Source organism: Rhipicephalus sanguineus, chromosome 2 (assembly GCF_013339695.2).
Source record: "Rhipicephalus sanguineus isolate Rsan-2018 chromosome 2, BIME_Rsan_1.4, whole genome shotgun sequence".
Lineage (NCBI taxonomy): Eukaryota > Metazoa > Arthropoda > Arachnida > Ixodida > Ixodidae > Rhipicephalus > Rhipicephalus sanguineus.
Window position 1 is genome coordinate 93,295,343 of NC_051177.1, and position 13,423 is coordinate 93,308,765.

Sequence of the window (13,423 nt, forward strand, 5' to 3'; positions counted from 1 at the left end):
TATTGCAATCACCCTGCGAGAACTCGTCGCTGTATTCGCACCCACCGAACTAGTAACCACTCTTAATAATTAAACGTATCTGTTCGCCTCTTTGGGAAAGAACTTGTGACCTATTACAGAAGTTGTACTGTGAAGTGCTTTGTGCTTTAGACACATCTGTGACTATTTGGGTGCTAATGTATATACTTTGTGCAGATATGATTTTGCATTTGGGTAAGAAATATCACAAAAAAAAAGGAACTGCGCCTTAAAGGTGGAACCTTCGATTGTTGATTTATTTTCGTAAGTCAGAATCTTCACGGCGGAATGAATTTTTTTTTCTTTGTAATTTTATTGCAGAAAGCTTTTGGATTCCAATGGTGGACAGCGCCGGGCATCAATATGACCAGGTGAGTGAGATCACAACAGCCATTGCTGTAAGAAGGTTTTCCCCAAAAACGTATGCTTGTGCACACGAACATGAATGCAGAATGGCACTAAGGCACCAAACTCGTGAACTCGTGGACATTTCCATTGGTTTGTTCTTGTATTAATTGTGCAAAAACAGTCTGTACCCTACAGAGTTAGTAACACGAAAGCCTTGTATGGCTCATCGGTCGAAAAATCCAGCGTGCGGCGTCGCCGTTCAGCGGCGGCGTGAGCACGAATGGCATCAGCCTCGCGACGTCAAAACAAATATAATGATGCCAAATGATTAAGAGTATAAGTTAAAGTGACTTAAAAATGAACTCAAATTGAGTTCAAAGTGAATCAAGTGACAAGTGTCAATAAAGAGTGAATATGGTGAATTAAATGAGCATGGCTGTATATTAAATTGAATCAAGACTGAATCAAGGTACATTAAAGTCAGTAAAGAGTGAATAAAATGACTTAGGTGCGAATCAAGTGTGAGTCAAGTGACTCACACTTTGTGACTCACACGTGACTCAGACGTCAAGCGACTCACACGTCTGAATCACCGCACATTAAAGTGAATCAAGTGACTTAGTAAGATAAATCGTTGCTGGGCTTGTTGGTTAATAATAGTAAACTGCCGGGCGCAAATTAGGTACTGGACATGGAGAGAGAGAGAGAGAGAGAGAGAGAGAGAGAGAGAGGGGAGAGGAATGTAGGAAATGCTGGGTGGTTGACTAGACTATGTCCAATTTATTGTTGGATATTGAAGAACGCACGCAGCACAGGACAAACACTAACCCATAACACAAGAAAGATAGTTGCGAGTTAGCGCTTGTCCTGTGCTGTGTGTGTTGTTCTATCTCGTACCTAATTTGCACTCTGCACCTTACTAGCATAGGTTTTCACCTGCGGTCTCCTTAGCGTTAGTTAAAGGGACCTGGAGACTCTTTCTTAACTACCGTGCATAATTCGTGTTGGAATTGAAGTACAGCAGCTATACTCTCTCACATTCTTTAGCTTACAATATAACAATTCTCGAAGAAAAACAAAAGTTACTGAGCAATGTTCAACCACGCGAACGACTGGTTGGAACAATGGGTCTTGGAACGACTCTTCAAGGTTGAATTTTTCACTCTATCGGAAGATGCGATCCTAGAGCCAAGCGAAAAAAGTCCGCGACGCTCTAGGAGACCCTGAAAGTTCTACGTCCTTGAGGCGCTGGGAAATTGAATACGCAGGTGCAACTGAGAGCTCTCCCATGCCGTTATTGAGTATTCACGCTTGCCTACGTAAACAATCGGGCGAGTTATACGGAAAAAGACGCGGCGAAGCAATAATAGACACTTCACGAGCCATTATAGAGGGGAGAATGTGACACCAGTGCGCGAAACCGCAATCCAACAGCGTAAAAAATATTTTTCCTGGTGGCTTCGTTCTTGGTACCTTTACAAAAGGAAAAAAAAAAACCATCGGCCGCTTATCGATGTGCCAACAACAGGCCGCGGAGTGTGTATCGTTTACATGCCTGTGGTACCAAACAGACCGGTTTTTAAAAAGTTTCAGTCGCACCCTGTTCCTATTTCTCAGGCACCGGAGCGTGCATCGTGTAATGTGTGTTCGTCGTGGATCTGTAAGTATGCGCACAGCGTGCTCATCCCAAGACGCGATGAACATGTTGAAAGCAGGTTTGAAGAAAATTCTGTACTCGATGCGTTCAACCCAATGTGAGTGAAATGTCGAAATAGGTCTGAGACATTCCGTCGAAAAAAAAATCAGCACGCAAGAAAATTAAAAAAAAGCATTTTAATAACACATCTGTTGACGATGCTTTTCTATGACGTGAAATATAATGCGATCTGGAAAGCTGGTCTTGGTATTCTTGCAAGACAACCTTCTCGTGAACCCCGCAAATTTTTTTCGAAGTTACGCATCGCCCTTTTTTTTTTTTTTTTGAGAATGGCTTGTAGTATCATTTGTCCGTAAGCTGCGCGTTTGTAAACAAAGGAAGCAGTGCTCGAATGTACTACAGTGCAGAAGAATTTCTGAAGCCCTATAACCTACTACTATTTCGTCCCATCTCTGTCCCGTTCAGCATGAAGTCAGGCTTGCGTCACCGCCACCGCAAGCTCGAGTGGGAACCAGCGATATTTTCTGTGAAGCCCAATGAAACGCTTTTTCCTGTTTACCGGGGGTGCTTTCTTTCTTTATTCAAAAACAAATAGTGCTGCCTGCACTGACGCGATTTCGTTATCTCTACGGATGACATGAGTTGATGACCGCGTAGGAGTGGATACACACCAGCCCTTATAGTGATAAGTGAGGGAAACGCGATACACCCCCGCTGAGCACTGGGAACACTAAATGATGTATTGCGATATACAATGAAAGCGAAGGTCTATGTGACGTGTTAATTACGAAACTTGGGCCTCCAGGGATCACCGAGCGCTTTCCGGGGCCACAGAAAACAAGTACACCCGCGCATGCGCTACAAATATGGCGTTTAAATTCCCGATCAGAATATTTGCATGCCAGCGGTAGTCTACATCCACGAGTTGGATATTTTTCTGCCACAGCGACTGCGTTAAAAAAAAAAAAAGCGAAATGCCTCGTGTATTCTTCGTTTGTGTATCGTGTCCGTTGCGCCGAGTTTAAATCATGAACCCATACCAACTCGCCCAATTATCAGTGTTACTGAGTGTAAACACAGTAATGTACTGCAGTGGATTGCGTACGCAGTAACACCACCACCAAATACCTGTAATGATTAACCTGGAGGACCGCACTACAGGGCCCTTCATAAACCACTGAGCAGTTTCGGGACATCAAACTTCGTCGACCAATTCAATTTGTTAGAAAGTCACGTAAGTGACCTTCAGTAAAACTGAAGCAAGTGTCCTTATACGGACATGACGCACTATATCACGCGCGCTACGTGTGTTGCTTCCTGTATCCCGTTTACTTGCATGCTTCTTGCAAGACGTGTTCTGCTCCATGTTGTGAAGTCGTCCAGTGACAAGCTACTGTTTTGTGAAGTAAGGGACGTGGCGATGCGCAGAATGTAAAGAAAGCAGACAAACGCACGGGAATTCGTTTGTCGGCGTTGCTGGGGATGGCGTGTTCTATAGCTGCAGGCCTGTCTAAACCTGCTTGTAGATAAATTTAAAAGTATATATTTATTTTTTAGTGGTACGTGCAACGAGTGACACTCCTGTTTCTCTTCCAAGCACTTCCTGTCGAGCACTTACTTCCCACTTACTTCCGGTGTTACGAATATTCATAAGATATGTCTAAAAAATTAAACTGGCACAAATTGATTATTCTTGTACAAGTTAAGAGTTATATTGGACGCATATAATATCAGAGCATAAGTTTACTTAGGATAAGAACCAATGAACTGTCAGAATAATTAAGGAACATTAATTGAATGAGTTCGTTGAAAGGACGGACGGTTTTCGTGTGAGCAACCGGGATTGCTCCGCCACCTGGTAGAGCAGATCTCAACCACGTGCTTGTTTCTACGTGGCCTCTAAGATTACCTTCGGCAGTGCGACGAAACACAAAGTTATCCCAAGGAATACACCAGGGCACGCGAACGCCGACGTGCGTGTGCTGTTACTAGACGTCTAAGTCAAAACAAGTGGTCCAGGATAAGGGCTGCCTCCAATATGTTTCATATAATGTGGGGGCGGGGAAAACGGGCGGTCAAGAAAGGAGAGATTTGAACACAGAGCCAAAGAGAGAGAGAGAGAGAGAGAGCGAATACAGGAAAGGCAGAGAGGTTAACTATAGTCTGCGTCCAGTTTACTACCCTACACATGCTGAGGAAAAAAATGTAAGACGTAACGGTATAGAGTGTTACGAGTGCTACGAAACCGCAAGCGCGAAGTTAAATGCCATAAGGTTGTTCAACTCAAGGTGTCGTGTTCCGCGTAGGAAACGGTTGCATTTGATAAGTAAGTACATCTTCTACGATTCTTTTTCGCCTGGATAGTTGCAAAAGTAAACAGGAAGAACTGTGTTCTTTCAAAGGTACGAACTACCTCAAGCCGGTATAAATAGGACCTTTTACTGCAAAACATTCTAAGGCCAACCGTCGTCTTCTGGTTTTCGTCTAGATTTTATGTCTCAGAGGGATCTTTTATTTCAGTCTTGTCTAGATATGCTCCAGCGTGTTGGCGCTGAACAAACTTGCACTCACAGCGGCGAAAGTGCATCTGCGCGGTTTTACTCAATCGACAAGCGAGACTCCGTTCAGTGAACAAACGCAGTGTGGTGCGTTGGGCAACGGGTACGCAAGATACACAATTTTCGGGAACTGAATGGAGCAAGGCCCGCGTGCGCAAAGTGAATGCGAGACGCCACGTCTCGTTTTTAGTGGCAATGTTTTAGCATTAATATTTATGATGGGTGCATTGTATCTAGCTAGCATTTCAGCAACAGTGTTGCGTTTCGCTTGTTTTGGCGGTATAGCCCAGTGACAAAATTAAACGTGGTGGCTGGTGGTGGTGGTGGTGAAAACTTGTTTATTTACAGTAATATTGCTGCTGAGAAGCTGCCGGTGGTCGGAGGTTCTTGGCTTGTGTTAGGGTGGGGTGGGGGGGAGCTCAGTCCACGGCATCGCTTGCGGATGCCGCTCTGGGAGCCCGGGTCAATCAGACTCAGACTATCATCCAGGGTTTGGCTGACCAGCTGCTCTTCCCGTCGCCGCGCTGTTGGATGTTGTATAATAGGTGCGGCAGAGATAGCCTGAGGTTCCCACGTGTTGTAATACGGGATGGATTTAGCTGAGCACCATGAGCAGCGTGGAGGGTATGCCGAAGGATGCATCTTAGTGAGGGTGTGCGAATTCGTATATGGTTGCTCGAAATTTGCGATGCTGCCGCAACCGCCAAGCCTGTATTCACCAATCGTAGCACTAGTTTGATAAGAAAAAGAACGTAATAGAAATGTTTGTCTTTCCTGTGGCAACCAGAGATATATGGCTGTTGACTGTGTACCTGTATGCGCAGTGACACGGGGAACGGTGCAACAGGCGGGGTAACCGCAGTTTCCTGCGACGTTGAAGCCCTCTCGGAACGACAAAAACAAAACAGTTGCAGTTTTCAGATACCGCTGCGTATCAGGGGCTCTTGGTAGAGTACTGTATTTCTGAAAACGCTTGAAAAACAAGGACACAGCGAGGCGCACATAAATCACAAACGAAAACGCTCTAGCAACTCTGCTGCTAGTGTTGCTAGAGCGCTAGAGTTGCTAGAGCGCTGGAGTTGCCGGAGCGCTTTCGTTAGTAGTTTATGTGTGCCTCACTCTGTTCTTGTTTTTCAAGCGCGTTCAAAAATACAGTATGCTATTCCAACTGGTCCACGAAACAGCATTCTTTGTAGTGCTTCTGGGTTGTCATACAAGTGGAACACGCGCAGGAATGCACGCAGGCCTCCTGCGTGTGTTACGCAAACAAGTGGCATGAACATGCGAGTGACACCAGCGGCGTAGCCAGGGGGGGGGGGGTTGGGGGGGTTCAAACCCACCCGAAATTTTTCAGTTTTGCTTGCGTATATATACATGCACACATACAAACACACGCACGAACATACATAAAGTATGGTTGAACCCCCCCCCCCCCGAAAAAAATTTCTGGCTACGCCCCTGAGTGACACGAACGAGTAATCCGGAAATGGAGGAATGATATGTCTGGATAAAAATAAACGAAGATCCGCTACTGAAAGAACTTTCGGCCGTAAGACTGATGAATAGATCAGAGGTGCACAGGCACAAGTATTGGTGGCAGTTGAATAGGAGGATGCTGTCTGTTGAAAACCGTACGCATAATTTTAAAGAGCCACACTATGTTTTAGATAAGCTGGAGATAACAACAATCGTCTAAATACTTCTTGCTTCCATCGATATACTAATATTGATGGGTTTATTTAACCGTCAAAAACACTATTAACCGCATTAACAGATTCATAACCGCGAGATCTCGCTACTCGTGGCAATCAACATATCAGTGACAATTAACGAGCCTTAGCCAATAGTTTTAGTAATGTCAGTCACTGATATTGTGACTGTTTTTTTATTGAAATTTGATTAGGTAGCAAAATTATGACAATACTGGCGGCATATCAGGTAAGAAATGTGCAAAAGACGAGACGGCTCACACCGTACAGTATTAATTCCCTTGATCTTTTTACAAATTTTGTGGGCATTCCATCCATAGCACTTGCAAACTTTCAAGGCAACCAAGGGCCGGCGACGCTCTAGTCTAACGCCATAGAGTATATTTAATCCGTGTATAACGGGCTGGCCAGGAAACTTAAGCGATTGTATCTTCGAAGCTGACGGACTCGGCTGGGAGCGTGATCAAGTAGAAAAGACCGAACAGCTTAACGTAATGTCCTACTCTACTTAACTTAAAACTTTACTTAACTTACTATCTTATCTTAACTTAATAACTTAACTTATATGTCCGTCACGTTTCTGTAGTATTATTTTGCGGCTGACTTCTACAATGTGGCTACAAAGGATTGCGAACCGTGCTGATTATAACGCACACGTCTTTTCGCGAACCGTAAGCGGTACAGCACCGAAACAAACAAAAAAAAAAAAAAACAATCGCGTTGCACTCTAACATGGCGGTTCATGGTAAGGCTGTCGTGGTGGACTCGCGATTCTATTAGAGCATTGTGCGGCTAAGTCTGTAAGGATCCACCACACAGCCACCCTCGGAACGTTTTCCCAGCGGGACGTATTTCTAGAGTGGTTTCGAACAACCCGCAACAATAACTGCGATCGGTGAGGTACCCTTTCAATTTCAATGAAGGCTGTACAAGTTCAATAAAATGCGGCGTACTCGGGGCGTACAGAAAAGCGGCCGTCCGCAGTATCAACAAAATATCTTCCTATTTCCTGGATGCTAAAACAAAAATAACATAAGAAAGAATGAAAGAAAGAAAGAAAGAAAGAAAGAAAGAAAGAAAGAAAGAAAGAAAGAAAGAAAGGAAAAGAAAAGAAAGAACAGTTCCTAAAAATAAAATAGGGGATGAAAGCTAACGCTCTCGGAGCGTCCCTGATGCGGACGTACCCGTATGATCGGAACGTGCTCTTTTTTATTGATTATTTTTTTGACCAGGACGTTATTAAATATGAGATGCCCCATGCATCCGATGCAATGGTGATCCATTCTCTGCGGAGAAGCCTGGGGGCCGACTTTTGTTTACTTTTATTTCGTATGATGAAAACATAGTTCACTTCGTAGACATCTCTGCTTTTCTGTGGAATAAAAGTTGTTTTCATTCATTCATTCATTCATTCATTCATTCATTCATTCATTCATTCATTCATTCATTCATTCATTCATTCATTCATTCATTCATTCATTCATTCATTTTATTGATTTCTCAATTCACACTGAATCAGCCTGCTATTGGAACAACAAGCAGTTCATACCTCTAAAGTCAAGGGACAGAAAGTGGTTAACAACAACACTCCGCCTACGTTTGGATAAGATTTTCTCAACAGACTGCCTTTAGCTCACTTTACTGTAGTGGAATACTTTACCTGATCGTGTTACCAAACAGCTGTGAGGCTGCGTGGTTGGGTAAGACGTTTGCTACACTTTGCAGTAGCGTTGGCAATCTCCATTGTCGAATGCTCCTGCACAGCGCCTTATGTGATGCTGAGAAGCGTGTTGCCACATGTCCCAAGGATAATGTTTCCCGAAGGACCAATGGCAGAGCTTACAGGGAAGTTCCGAGCCTCCCGCGTTTCGGCTGTGTACGTTATGAAAGCGAACGTGAACACCGAATAACAAAGAAATTCGAGAAGTTGATGACCACGCCGAGTGAGATAGAACGGAACATGATAGGCGTAATATTAAGATATAGAGAGGTAGCACAGCCGTCTTACGGGACTAAACGTTATGTATAGCGTTATTTTAAGCATTAGGTGTTACGTGTCCCTGCATTTTATGTGAACTATAGTGTTATGCGAATGGACTGTATTTTCTGTTCTAACTTGCTTGATGTTTATGTCTTCTCGGCTACTCCATTTCTATAAGTTATGCCGCGCAGAAAAAAAGGTAAACCAGAAACAAAAATAATCAATTTTGTGTTGTTTTTCATGTCACTATGTGAATGGAAGCGCCAACATCTCCTAAGCAACATTATATAGAACAACATACATAAAAACGTGTATAAAAAAGCGGTAGAACGACATCAGCGCGGATCACAGCACAAAAAACTGGTATTCTTGCGTTCATTAAAAAAAAAGAGATCAACCTGGGCAGATCACGTAAATTGTAGGACGGGTGACCGGGGATCAGTTAGATCAACATAATTTATGCTAAAGAGCCTTAAATGCAGCCGAGTTTGGGTGAGGGTTACGTAGCGTGATGAATTTAAAGGGATATTAAATAGAAAAAGGGTTTTTCTCGTAATAGTAAGTTACTCTTTCACGATACCAAAAACACCACGCTTGCTGCGAGAAGACACTTGGTAAGCGAGAAAACGCGCGAAAAGAGAATGCGTGTGGCCGCGCCACCTTGAAGTTGTTTCACCAATCACCGTGACGTCATAGATTTTGACGGCGTCTACTGGGGCCTACGTAGTTCCTAATGGGTAAAAATGAAGTAAATTGTCCTCTGAGGGAGTGAGAGACTTAACATACCAAGTTTCAGGAAATTTTGTCGAACTAATGTGGCTAAAATACGAAAAAGCACTTTGAAATTCGTTACGTCACCATCGCAAATTTTCGGCGGCAAAATTTAAAAGTGAAACTTTTGACATTGATTTTCTAATCTATTAATAAACCGATGGTGGGGAAATTAACGACACTAGAATTTTCAGAGTATAATTTATCAGTCTAAATTTATTGTTTCACTTTAGTGTCTCTTCAAGACTGAAATAAGCCCATGCAAAGGATGGTCCATGGGAAATCGTTGGGAGAGGTTTTTGTCATGCGGTGGATTTAAAGTAGGTTGATCGGGATAATGACGATGACGATGATTAAACATAGCAAAAACAAAACACGGTTACTAAAAAGATGGGGCAGGCATTGTTGGACGCCATGTTGTTTCTTGCGCTGTTTACGTTCTACAGTGAAACCTCGGTGATACGAATCTCGCGGGGTCTCAGAAATATTCGTATCATTCGAAATTCGTACCAACAGAAAACATGGAATATGAATATGCGACAAAAGAAAACTGGCGTATGTCTTCATTTATTGTTTCTCAGGGACGCAGCAACGTCCTGAACAGTTCTCAATGACTGCCAGTAATGTTTTCAGATGTCAAAGACCATTCTTGTACTCGTAAATATGCGTCGTGTGCGCGCGTGTGTAATTAATTAACCAGGTGTGTTGTGAGCCTGTGACCCGTGACAGCTAGTAGCCCCTTCCGAATCTTAGTACGCTTTTCTCGCATGACATCAGAGTGCTGCGGCGAAAATGATTTATGGAGCGCTTTGCACACGATTGAACGCCAGAAAAATTTAGGAGCGCTGTCCTTTGTTTTTATTACTTTCTTATCGCGGCGGTGTTTTGAATATTTTTCGGGAGATTTACAGCCGTGCCCGCACAATCAGGAGGTTTGCTCAGAATTCGGGAATCTCCTGTGGAAATCGAAGAGTTGGCAGGTGTGCGCGTCTCCGACAGTCGTGCATGTTGATCTTGCTAGGGCTAGCTTCTTCGCGAATACATGGCTTGCATCTACGTGGCAGGCACGTGTAAACAAAGTACAATGACGCTGCTTCGAGCACAGCCGCACGCGTCGACGCGTTAAAGAGAGAGAGAGAGAGCGCTACGTCAGCGTCATCTGTAATCTAAACGCGAAGGTACATGAAGGCGCATTGAGGCCTCCAAGATTTGCATGCACAGTCTCGGATGTCTCGGAGGTTACGACGCGCCACTGATGGCCTGTTCTGACAAACTCACGCGCGGTCATGCGCGGCGCGCATGACCGCGCGTGATTGCCTTGTCTTCGGCGACAGCACGGGCAGCACCTGTTCGTACCTGCGTGGTAGCGTACGTTCGTATCAAACGTCACCGGGTGAAAATCGGTTGGTAACAACCGTACTCCTTTAGATTGCAGGCTAATGGGCCTTGGCCGGCACCAAAGAAAAATTCGTATCAACCCGAAATTCGTACGAGCCGTGATCGTATAACCGAGGTTCTACTATAGAGAGCCAGCCACTTCGAACATATAGCACCGTAAGATGGACGACAGCCGTGCCACATATGTTTCGGTAAGAAAAAAATATCAGAGTAAAAAAATTCGGAGCAGCCGAAATTATGCGCTGGCTACACCTTCACACTACGGTACCGATTTTGAGAGTTTGCCTATTACTGGAAGTGCTGTCGAGCATCAGCATAAAGGAGTTGTATATAAACTTCATAGTTTCGAGTTTGCGTGAAACGAAAGGTAATAATTTGTGCTGTGTTTTTTACAGGGGTGCTTATAGCGCTTGAGATAGAAAGTATATCGAGTCAAAACTTTCCGACTAATTTAATTGAGCACCTTATGAGGATTGGGTAATTTTGTTAGACGAAGAAGCACTGTCACTGCAAGAAGCTCCGTGCTGCTGTGAATCCGGAATATACGAGGAGTAATCAAAAAAGCATATCTTCCTTCTTATAAGAAAACTTGACAGATATGTTGAAATGCTAAGCTTTTTTTAGTATGAAAGAGGGGGGGAAACAAAGATGGAGGAAGAGAATGGGGGGTGTTTCAAAAATAATAGATACAGCTATCAGCGCTCAACTTTATCTTTACTACATTGTAAAACAAGGCTTGCATTGCGAACCATACTGCGTCATGCATACTTTACGCAAATAAGTATTACATGGCTTATTCCATATATATGCGATGGTTAGATAACGTTCGGTGACAATATGACACGTTGCCTCTTATTCGCTTTTCTTCCCACGTACGCGTGTTAGACGTATACATAACGCTAATGCATTCTAGGCAGAATACGAGAGACTGTTCCCGGCGTCGCCTTGTATGAAAACGCCGCGCGCGAGAATTCTTGGATCACATATTCATTTTTTTGTTTCTCGCGTCTGGTCTTCGACGAATTCCGGGAACGTAGGCAGAAGAAAACAAATTTTCATCCCGCAAAGCGTTTTGGCGCCAGCCGGCTATACCAAACAGTTCAGACAACCGATACCTATTTACTTCTCCTTAAGTGGCGGAACGGGAGTTCATGCAGCTTGCCACAAACGTGCGACACTTTGCGGAAACCTTGAAAAACGTGTGTCGCGTAAAACGGCGCAAGCAAGCGTGCGACTCTCGCGCTCCAAACAAAAGAGAGCGAGGACACCCGATAGAATTCTCATTTTCTGCGCAGTTCAGACTCGCGTTATGTAAACCAGGAAACTTCTCGCGTCCAAGCCACAGCGGGAACCAGTAAGTGCCAGATCGCACGTAGGTGTACAATCTCCGCGAGGAAAAACAATATTTGGTCAGAACGTATACACATTCACTCGAAACGTTCGCTAACAGCGCGCTTTTGTTTCGTTCTTTTAGAATGAAAGGAGTAACGATTCTTCAAAACGACGCAGCTAGAGACCGCCGTGAATATTTATTCTGAGCGCGCAGGCGACACGCGCAGATGTCCGTTCCCGGAAAATGATGGCCCGAAGGAATAGCGCAAGACGCGGGCTTTCGTGAAAGCGCTAAGCGTTGCTGCTTGCGAAAAAAAAAAAAAAACAGGAACTTGGCGATAGCTTTTCTTGCTTTCGAACGAGGTTCGTTTCTCCCAGAATTGGACGTTATTTTACGAGAGACGAAACGTTAGAACTTTTACTTAATGGACAGTGGAACGAGTGCGTCGTGTACGAAGCAAGGCGGAGATTATGCTCCGTAATTATGCGGGTACAACTCTGGCATGTATGCCGGAGGCGGTGGGGTTGGGTGCCGATCATCTGCGTATAAATAGCAGGCAAGAAAGTGTTTCGAGGATGTCGAAACGTAGCGGAGGAATAATCTCACTCGAATATGCTATTCATAGTAATGTGCAGGCAGTGATACTTGAAAAGACGTTGAAGACGCTTCAGTAAGCAAACTGCTTTGGTCATAACAGCCTAATCATATAGAAAAAAAAAGCGATAGTAATGATAGGCTAATAATTTTCGTGAACTTGTGCACAGCCGCTGGTGGTAGCGCATCCTGTTCTTTCTGAGTCATACTTGCATTAAGAAATCTCTTTTTGTAATCGCAAATACATTAAGCAATGTTATAACAAATGATGCCCAACATGTAGATGTATGGGGTAACGCGTCTACAGCACGATGAAGTGGGCGGATAATGCTTGAAATGCAGTAACAGCTGTGTCGCATGACGTGCGGATCGTCTGTAACAAAAATGGTGCGTAAAACGAATGGTTCCCAACAACAATGGTCAGAAAGATTGAGACGAATACCATCGCTTCCTAGATAGATAGATAGATAGATAGATAGATAGATAGATAGATAGATAGATAGATAGATAGATAGATAGATAGATAGATAGATAGATAGATAGATAGATAGATAGATAGATAGATAGATAGATAGATAGATAGATAGATAGATAGATAGATAGATAGATAGATAGATAGATAGATAGATAGATAGCGGGTCCGTATTCACGAAAACGTCTTACGCTCAAAATTTTTGTAAGAGAATACTTGAGGCAATGACGATGCTTGCCATGTCATTAGTGAAGCCATCTGGCCAATGGTCAAATGCGCTTATGACAAAGAAGTTTTGTGAATTTGGCCCATAAATAGCACACTCATGGTGTCACACGAGATGAAAAACTTCCGAAGTTTCGAGATCTGCGGTTGCTCTCAGTTTTTATGGTGTAAGACGGAAACACACAGTGCAGAGCTTCCCTGATGTGCGCTGTGAAGAGCAGCTGACTCGGCTTTTGCGCAACTGTAAAACGCGTGCGTCATTGCATTTCATGAGTTATGTCGGAGAGCTGCGTCAACTAGAGCGATAACTTGCAAGTCCAGTTAGTAGTTGGACAGTTTTCTTGAGTTTATTCATAACC

At 43.8% G+C, this 13,423-nt stretch overlaps 1 protein-coding gene across 1 annotated transcript in view; it reads left to right on the plus strand.

Moving 5' to 3' along the window:
• Positions 1 to 369: 369 nt before the first annotated feature.
• Positions 370 to 13,423, plus strand: part of LOC119383400 (uncharacterized) — a 132,914-nt gene continuing 119,860 nt past the window's right edge. The window contains exon 1 of the mRNA XM_037651508.2: positions 370 to 389. The gene's annotated coding sequence lies outside the window, so the exon portion shown is untranslated. The remainder of the gene's footprint in view (positions 390 to 13,423) is intronic.